Source organism: Camelina sativa, chromosome 11 (assembly GCF_000633955.1).
Source record: "Camelina sativa cultivar DH55 chromosome 11, Cs, whole genome shotgun sequence".
Classification (NCBI taxonomy): domain Eukaryota; kingdom Viridiplantae; phylum Streptophyta; class Magnoliopsida; order Brassicales; family Brassicaceae; genus Camelina; species Camelina sativa.
This window is the reverse complement of record NC_025695.1, coordinates 40132950-40141037: the sequence shown is the minus strand read 5'-3', so window position 1 is coordinate 40141037 and position 8088 is coordinate 40132950. Positions and strand designations below refer to the sequence as shown.

At 33.6% G+C, this 8088-nt stretch overlaps 1 pseudogene; it reads right to left on the bottom strand.

Moving 5' to 3' along the window:
- LOC104728809 overlaps nucleotides 1-2247 on the bottom strand; it is a 4670-nt pseudogene extending 2423 nt beyond the window's left edge.

Here is an 8088-nt window from a genome sequence, read left to right as displayed (position 1 = left end):
AAAAAAAAAAAAAAAAAAAAAAAAAAGAGCTACAAGATAGGAAATGAATTTACATTTATAAATGGGTTCTGAGAGTTGAAGCTGAGCTCGATCAAACAAACCTGCCACATTAACTGTTAAAAGAAAACAAAAATACAATAAGCTTTGAGAGCTCCATTAATTTTTCTCTCTAATTAATTTTGTATATTTATCACTAAAGGTTTATTGATCACACAAACTCGTCACATTAACAGAAAAAAATATATATATTATTAAGAGTTACATTGTTTTCCTGTTTAATTTTGTATACTTACCGCAACAGATATAACACTAAAGGTGTTAACTTTTACATTTTCTAGCTCTATAGATATAACACTAGAAAACTTGCATAAATTTTAGTTACTCTATAATTTATGCTGAATCATTATTACTATATTTTAATATTTCTTCGCTGATTAGAGAGGCTCTTTGCATTGGTTTTCAGTTTTAAACATTCATTTGCTAGCCAAAGTTGTATTACTGTATCACTAAACCAATGTAAGTTACCTGAAGGTGAAGGAGCAGATGGTAAAGTTGACCTTTGTCTTCCAAAGACTTTAAGATGTTGACCAGAAATAAATTTATCCAAAGAAAATCCCTTGAGAGGTCCATCTTCGAAGGACTCCATTGTACAAGCCACCATGGAATCGTCTAAGTATGTGAGCTCGTCTGCATTCAAGAAACTCGACCCACTAACCCTAATTCTCCCATAATCAACCTCTCCTTCAGCCCACAAGTTAACTGATTCCTCCCAAGTTAACCGTATTTTCCCAATACGGCGAAGATCTTTTATCGAGGAAGACGAAGAAGAAGCAGAAGGGATCATCTCGGAAGTAGGAATGTATAGTGATTTATTAGAGAATAAACCTGATGATCCTCTAGCAATGTTGTGTGAATACGGACGATATTGAGGATAATCATCTCCAAGTATTGATAATGCTAATCGCTTCGCTCTTCCTACAAAGTACATAATTAATATTACTCAAAGACTAAAATATATAGAAAACGAATAATAATTATAAATATATAAAAAATCTTTAGACAATTTCATGTTCCTTCAATTCTAATCAATAAGACCAATAAACGATCGTACGAATACAATAGTCTACAAGTCCAAAATAACGCAGTATGGCACAGTGTGACTATTAAATAAACAATGCACTTTAGAGAAGTCAATGAGTAATAAATATAAAATTGTTATGGAAGAAGTAATAAAAAAAAAAAAAAAAGTAAAATGTTACCATTGGAAGAGATCATAGGGTTGTTTTCAGTATCATATTCGTCTCTTGAAGTCATCAACGGTGGAGGATGAGGAGGAGGTAGTGCCTCAACAGAAGGAGGCGTTGAGGTAACAGTCACCGGAGCTCCCCCACCGCCGCCGCGGTTGATAGTCGGAGCTCTGACACGTGGACCCATGAAAAGAGCCAATTCTTGATAGACTTCTTCGTCAAAAGACGCGGGAAGCCGATGTTGCTTCCTCTCGTAAGGAGAGAGCCTGAAGTAACTCTTACCGTATTTTTCTTGATCTCCGCATTTTTCCCACTCGTACACTTTCCTAAACTCACCAAGCATGTTGTCCCATTTCGTACCGGCGATTTTAGAGTCTCGGTTTATGCCGTGTCGGTTTAGGAACTCGGCTACTTCCCTGTCTTTTTCAGCCCGGGTTTTGCCTCTGCCTTCGCCTGACCCGGATCCGGATCCGGACCCGGTTCCTTGGTTTTGGTACTGGATTCTCCAGGCTCTTGCTAGCCAGAGCATCTCGTTTGGTTTCCACACGGGGCTCACGTACTTGCCTTTCCTGAACTTATGTTGAAAGGACTCCGTTTCGGGTTGTTTTATTTGTTTCTCGCTGTTTGTGGCTTCTTGACCCGGCGGTGAAGATCCGGCTGTTTCGGTGGAAGAAGCTGTTACCACAGCGGTGGAAGGTGTCGGCGATGAAGAGATTGTGGAGGTAGTTGGGACGGTGGAAGGAGAAGGCAAGGCTTTCCATTGAGGAGGAGAGAGACCACCGGAAGTGCCGAAACGTGGTCGTTTGGGGATGGCCGGAGCTCCGGGAGAAGAGACGGTGGGTATGAAGATCGGAGTAGGGAGGAAAGATTGGTGGTGGTGGTGGTGGTGGTGGTGGAGGAGTGATGGGTTTGGTGCTTGGTGATCGAGTGAAGAATCTTTAGGTGAGGAGATTTGATTCGGTGATGGTTTTGTAGCATCTCCTTTTGTTGTCTCACCCATTTCAAGAAGCACTCAAATTAAAGAGGAAATTAAAAATACCCCAAAATGAGTTTTTATTATTAAAAAGACAAAACAAAACAAAAAGAGAGAAAGGAACAAGAAGAACGAGAGAGACGATTTGTTTGATATTTTGAGACTCAAGCTAGTTAGCGTCTCTGGTTTTTTTTTGGGGTTTATGAAGGAGTGAAGACTATTAGGGTTTTTAGCTTTTTGGGTTTTGCTTTTTGCAGAAAAATGAAAACGAGTACTATTTTTTTTATAAGTATCAAAAGTAATTTAAACACAGAGAAAATGTTTCCAAGTTTTAATTAAGTTTACTAATTTAAGCCAGTTTAGGTGGCAGTGGCACTCGTTGTAAATGTAACTCTGCTCTTTCTTTCCGTTGATTCTCTCTTTTTTTCTCTGGTTGCAAAATAGTTTGAAGAAATAAAAGATATTAGGGATAAGGATAACAATTAGAGCAATTTACATTTTAATTGGTAGGTGTAAGATTTGCTTAGTACTTTTGTCAAAAATTACAATACCTAGCTAATACGTCATTTAGCACAAAAGGATTTCAGTCAGCTGTCAGCGTTCTCAAATAATTCATTGTATTTACAAAGCAATTTATATAGAAATCAACACATTCCTTTTCTTCTAAAAATCGTGATGGACTTTTTGTTTCAGGAAAATAAGATTAAAGTTAGGCCAAGCACCATAGATCGAAAATTCGGCTGTAAATATATCTTTGGTAATTCAAGAGGAAGATGTTAAAAAATGCGAGTGATAACTACGGATAAATTATTAAGAGTACCACTCACACGTAAATGAATGTATAAGTTTCGGTTTGTTTAGGTTTGGCCCTAATCAACCGAAAACGATTAATTTTAAAGAGATAAATTTTTTTTATCAACAATTGGATCACAACAGGCCGGTCCATTAACATAATTTCTATATTCATAGAAAACAGAACTCGATTCCTGGTGTGATGGTGTCTTCTGCATTACAGACTTATTTTTGGCCACTGCACTAAGGTTACTTCAAAACATAAATTTATGCTCTTTGTTTGAAGATTTTCATTTTTTCATTACATTCAATTTTTTTTATCACAACTGGAAAACTAGAGCCCGAATAGTTGCCTTTTTTTTTTGGTTCTTTAGATTGTTTTGAAAATTATATAAATGTTTTTGATGAACAAAAATATATAGGTAAAGTTGGTAAATGCAAACCAGATGCAAATATGGTGTTTAACGGAAATTGTAAAAAGCAAGTAGCACTTAAAATGTATATAGAAATGTTGTATAATTTATATATATATATATATACTGAAGTTATTTATATCAAATACCAAATGCATATGATAACCTTATCTATATATACACGGATTGGTAGATCTACGTACATAGGTTTTATAAGAATTTGAATATTGTATGGTGATTTACAGTCACTAACCAACAAAAAGAGATGCCTGTGGAACCTGGCAATAATAAAGCGCATCAGTTTAACTAATAATCTAATATACATATATTTAACGTTGATGTCTGATTTTGACAACTAGAAAAAGGTATGAGAGTCCATCATTGTCCATTTGTCCTTAAGACTGCAAACGCGGCGTAAGAATTCATTTTTTGCATTATTACTATTTATGCATTTTTTCAACAATTTCTTTTGCGGTATTTTTGTTAAATTTTGGATAATTTGTTTGTTTTCATGGATTTTTAATCAACAAAGAAGTTTTGATATAAAATTTATAAAAAAAATCAGAAAAGAATAATAAATAGCCGAGGGAAAAGGGACTAAGAGTGTGTGTTTGTGCGATAAAAGGGAGAGAGGGAGAGATGTGGACACATCGGTTCCATGCTTCTGCTCCATTGACTCTCATGCCAGTTTTGCCTTTTCCAAGCTCTTTTTTTTTTTTTTTAACTTAATTGTTTAATATTTCTTATCACATTCTAGTATAGGCTTTATAGCATTACTAAAAATACTTGAAGTATTCAATATATTTTTACTAGAAGTAGTTAAAACATGTAAGTTTTTACCTTATATTGTGTTGTCCAGCTCAACTCCACTTACCAAAGCAAGTAAGCAAGCTTAGGTCAATTTACTCAATGTACAACTACAAACTGTGTTAATTCAGTTTAAATATATTTTCTTTTAAATCAAACTCTCACTGTTGTGTAATTTGGTAATGAAAAAAATAACAATATAGAAAATATTTCATAAAATAAATTGTTGAATTTAAAATTTTGTGTCATATGCATAGAACATTCATTGTGTAAGATCCAAAATTGTTATAATGTTGTGTTAGTGTCTTTACAGGAATATCAAGGTCATATGAATCTCAAAATGATATAAACAGCATCCCGTGTATTTGCATATACGACTAGACAAAAAAAAAAAAGTATTTGCATATACGATGAATCCACAGAAATTATTGAATATCTTATATTATAAATGCTTACATTAATTTAAAGCAGATATTGATAAATATTGAACTCGAAAGTATATATATTAATTCACAAGATAACTAATAAATCTTACTAACATGCCAGAACCGAATTCAATCAAGTGAAATCATGCATGATTAATAACCCATTCTCTGTTGGTGATACAATAATACACTGTATAACGCATAAATTATTTGCTAGATCATGACTCCAAGTCATACCCAAATTTAGAAACCGGTCGATACAAGACCCGGTGTTTTTATATGGTTTGGTAATAGCAACTCAATTAAGGACAGAAAAGTTATAAAAAAAAAAAAAAAGAAATTGAAGCCTGCCTTGAGTGAAATGTAAGCTTATCAACAATTAAATAACTTGCATAAAATAATGCCTTGAGTGAAATGTAACGGGAAAAAATAGAGTAGGATGTCTTAAATTTCATAAACCGTTAAAAACACAGAAAGACAAGTGAAAAATGATGGGCACGATCACCAAACCATTAAAACTTATCTCTCTTTTGCTATATCTCGAGCTAAATTTTTCGGAAAAAAAAAATCTCGAGCTAAATTTAAAAATTTTAAACCCTGCTCTCTTTCTCTCTCTCTCCCTCCCTATACAACCTTTTCTCTCTCTAGGTCGGCTGCTGCTTACCTAATCAACAGACCATACACAAACACTCTCTTCTCTCTCACACTTTCTTGTCATGAAAATTTTAAATTTGTTATATGCATGAAATTAATTTATTGTTGCCCTAAAAGGGCACATACACATGCTCATGCCTCATCAATGGAAGTAAAATTTGCTTTTCTTGTTTTAACATTTATAGAAATAATGTGTCTTTGTTTCCACAACTATTTATAGGGAGGCATCACTTTCTTAGATCAGATCTATTCTATCTTCTTGATAATTGATACTAGATAGTTGATACTTGATACCAAATCAACATGATTCTTTTTTCTTTCTGGATTTCCTTTATTTATTTATTTGGGTTTTGATATATTTTGGCTTTAAATCTTATACACGTAGTGTAATCGGCATCTTAGAAAAGTAGCAAAGTGCATTAAAAAAAAAAAGAGAAAAAAGTGAGTGAGAAAATCTATATGGCTGCTTTATGGAGAATATTTAATCATGAGTATATTATATGCATGCTTATAATGTGATAACATTAATAGCTAGAGTTTGCTTTGCCTCGCGCGTATGGGCTGTGGTCATATGAAATTATTTTGTGTCACTATATACTATAGGCATTTTGGGGTTCGGTAATTTACAGAAAACAAAAAATGGTACAAAGAAAATAGAAGTGGTACTTTGAAACACTCGGCAACATGAGCACAAAACCTTTCTCCAAAACAAGGATTCGAGTCAATCATCTTCCAAATCAGAACCTTACTTAACATTCCATTATTATAGCTCATCACCAATTATCTTTCAGTTACAGGATAACCTTGGAAAAAAAACCTCACACTTCACTACATACTCGAACGGTATCTTCAACACATTGTAACAAAATTACGTGAGGATGATCATTTTCCTTTGATCCTCTTGTCATTTACCTTTCCCGTCTCCATTAGCCTTTATTATTAGACTATATCGGTTTCCAATTTTCCATTGAGGACTTCTTTCACATCACTCCTATCACTACATTTCTCCATGCTCAACATAAATATTATATTATTTTTTATATAAATAAATATAGCACTTTGAAATGCATGTCACTCTATGGTAGAAAACTAGATCTCCTTTAGTCGTGTTAGCCATATTAAATTTCAAGACTTGATTTTCCATATGAAAATTAGTTTTGCCCTTCTTTACATTAATTATAGCACTCTCATTGGCTAGAAAAGGTATACTAAGGATGAGAGAGTCATGTTGCTCCTCATCTAGCTCGACCAAAAATGAAAAATTCCTGTATGTAGCTATATAAAACAATGAAGTCGATGGGGATGTAGACGTTCCCAATTGAAAAGTGGAATATGTGAAAGAAACCAAGTCTGAATCTTCGGCCCTTGTATTGAGGTCCCATGCACCAACATGTATAATTAAGTACCCAAAAGCTTAAATTCGCATGTTTCATTTTAGTAATTGTATCTTCAATAAATCCCAGTTTTTCGTCTTGAAAGTATAGCGCATATGCTTAGACTTAGGCTCCCAATTTATCCAGTAAATTTAGTCGTGCAGATCACTTTTCCCGGTTCCGGTGAAGCATGCAGATAATGAAGAAACAAAGTAGTAAAGTCTTTGCTATTGTCTGTCGAATTTGAGGTTACATGATCACTAACGACTCGACTACGCGGAACAGTAGTCGAAATTTATAAGGTTGCGTGTTGTGATTTAAAATTAAAGATTTTGGACTAGTTCAGATTCTTATACTACAAATCTATATATAAAATCATATTATTTTCATAAGCGATTTTTTTATAAATCAAATTCCACAATGTTGTTTTAAAGAGGATATTAAGAATATTAGGATGTCCCGACATTAAATATCAAATGACCCTTATGTATATCTAAACATCCGAAGGTTCTTTCTGTAGTGCAATGTCAAAAAATTTGGGTCAAAAGTGTAATGAAGCAGCTAGTACACAGCTGGATGGTAAAAATAGTAAAAGGAAAATCGATTTAGTTCATATGGTATTCTTTTGCTCTATTTTGGGCCTGGAAAGTACATTCAAATTATGGGCCTCTAATTATGGGTTGATCTACTCCGTAACTAGATTGTCCAATTCTGTTTTTTTTATTCGACTAAAAATAGAACTCAAAACTTAAAAAGAGAATTAAAAATTAATGAAAGTATCATTTGATCCACAAAATTAAAATGTTGTCAAAAGTTTAGGATGGACTCCTAAATTAATTTAACAACTCTTCCTAAACTTTTTAGTAACACATCCTCTTGAGTTCACATAACACTGTAAACTGAATAGTTTGAAAACTAACTTAGCTTGTTCCGGATCAAGTCATCAAAGAATCTACCTCAAGATCCCACAATGGTTACAATGTTTAAAGCCTTGTAACAAATGTTTAAATGCAGGTGTTTGTCAATATCTCGACTATTTTCCCAACTTGGACCCTCGCAAAAGTTTGGATTGGGGCTAGCGACAGGTTTAGTGGTTGCAGCTAGATTTAACGATGGCGACAACAAGTTTTGAAGATGATTAAGACAAGATTTGTGAGAGGCTGAGTTTAATGCATCTTTGTTTATATCTAACTGAAATAGTCCTGAGTAAATGAAATATTTTTGATAAATATTGGCGGAAAAGTGATTTTAGCTTTCCGCTTACTGATTTTATATCCTAGAGATGGAGTTAGTAAACATTAATATATATATAGTAACCAAAATTGCAAATTTATCATTTATAGCAGTCACAAAAACCACGCCATGAAGTGTTATCACTCACGGTTTTTTTTTTTTTTTTTTTTA